The following is a 2,500-nucleotide window of genomic DNA, read 5'->3' on the forward strand; positions in this document are numbered from 1 at the left end:
TAATCACGTGCATTTAGCATATCTTTATCCCCCGTGAATGTGCTAAATACACGAAAGTACTTGGCACTCTGTCTTTTCATTTTGATTTTTTCCAATGACGTCAGCTAATAAACAAATTCACGTGCTTACTTTTGGGATTTCTTAGTATGTCTGTATAAATTTTAGATTTTTTTTCTTTTAGTTCTTCAGTATAAAAGGTGCTTTATTATCGTTATGAAAACGATAATGTGTTCATCTACTTTTCGTAGATGATGAAACACTTATTCAAAGTTGCCGTAGCAATTACCGAATTCACGCAGCTTTTATTTTTTTTCTTCCCTCAACTTTGGGGTCGTTTCACTGGCCTTTGTATTCCGATTGCCGTTCGAAACTACTTATACTAAAGGTTTCCGAAGCTGATTTCTCTCACCCACATCCTAACAACAGCCTCTGTCCAACAGGAATCGACCCTCAACACACTCCGCTCTCTAACCTGTTCGCCTCTTACGCAATCTCCAAATATCTCCACCTCTCAGTTCTTCTTCTAGTATAACAATTCAAAAATTTCGTCATAACAACGCAAAAACCTTCTTACTTTCGATTTGAACATCCATTTTTCATTTCTCTGAAGGAGAGTTCTCTCAATGAGAGTTCACGTAACAATAATTAGTTCGTATATTTCAGGCTTGGCTTCTCTAAATAATTGAATTTTATGTCAGGTAGTTGGCACACACCTTGCTACCTTCTCTGACTTACGTTCTTTCTCGTATTACCATCATCTCTTGCGTCCATTTACACACACTCACAAATCACACACACGCAATATATATATATATATATATATATATATATATATATATATATATATATATATATATATATATATATATAATCTTTAATCACATCACCGTGATTCATATGCATACATCGAGCTACAAATGTCCTTTAATATCCAATTCGCTCTACTTCGGAATTAATGTATTTTCATACATGTGTTAACCGAAGGGGAACTTTTTTATACATCCATTATCATCATTATCATTTTCTGGAGCTGTGGTTCTCAAACTGGGGGCCATATCCCCATGGGGGTAAGAGGGGTTGGAGCCATGTAGCAGAATGCAGGGAGCTATAATGTGAGGATATGTAGTACGTGTGTAAAACCATGAGGTTTTACATACATGGATTATGCTTAGTGGTGGGCCATGGACAAACTTATTTGGTTTTCTATACTTGATTAAGCAATAAAAGAGAAACTGTATGGAAAACGCTTAACTGGTCTGTTTATAGTTAACTGGTGTTGAGTGAAGCTTAGATACTAATAATTATTGCCCTTGAAAATCAGTACTATATATCTCAAGGCTTCTTGACTAGTTTCTTTTTCTCGTGTGTAGTGGACACGGTTTCATATATTGAATATTAAAATATCAAATATATAATATATAGGTATAATTTTTTTTACATCTATATTTCATACCAGTGAATATTTTGTGTTTTCAACTGCATTTTCAGCGTGTTATTCGACCTATTTGGAATATATAATTTGTATGAGTATAAATGAAAAGAATACGGTGAAAAAAAAACGTTCTTATTTCTCTTCGTGCTAAATTAGATAACAAAGGCTGATCCGACATCCAGCTTACTTGGGACGCGTGCAAGATTTTCCCCTCAAGCATAAATTTAAACATTATACTCCTAACTTTTAACATTGAATAAAATGTGATAAAATTTACAGTCAAATAGAGCCTTGTTTCACCAACGAAAATTAAAATACATATCCATATATTTCATTAGAAATAATTTTCCTGTACTGTTTAACATAGACATTATTCACTTTTACAATTTTCATTCTAATAAATAAATTCATAAATATGCTATCTTAGGCCCCTGTACTCTTAACTCAATGCGAAATACCTTTTTCAGAACGTTTTAGGCTTTTCATTGGGCTCTCCTACAACAACAACAACAACAACAACAACAAAGTAGTTTGCAGGCTTACTCCCCGAGTAAGCGAAAAACGTTAATCAACTAGTGTTAAAGCTTCATTACTCACAGAGGTAATTCCATGAGCAAAAAGTTTACATGAAGCTGAACTTCAAAGAACAGAAAACACGTCAAGTTTAACATTTCGTGAGATCCGTCGATTGCAGGGAAAAGATTGAGTCACCCTTCACCTCCCCCCAACCCCTCTCGCCTCCTTCCCTTGAGGATTTTTTTACATGTTGTGTTGAAAGGCGTCTGTCCTTTTCGTCTGAATTTTTCTGTCACAAGAATGCTGAATAGAAGTGTGGGTGTAAATAGAGACCTAAGCTTTGAAATGTATAGAAATGACTCTCAAAAGGTCTGAAAATGTAAAGTAAATGTTTGATGGTTGGAGGGAGGATGATCAACATCCCGCTTTGCAACTCTCTAATCTCTGTACTTTTGAAGATCTAAGGGCGGACAGAAAAAGTGCAGACGGACAGACCTATAGGCTAGCCATCTCAATAGTTTTCTTTTACAGAAAACTAAATCCGATGTCAGT

This window comes from Macrobrachium nipponense, chromosome 2, assembly GCF_015104395.2.
Source record: "Macrobrachium nipponense isolate FS-2020 chromosome 2, ASM1510439v2, whole genome shotgun sequence".
Classification (NCBI taxonomy): Eukaryota; Metazoa; Arthropoda; class Malacostraca; order Decapoda; family Palaemonidae; genus Macrobrachium; species Macrobrachium nipponense.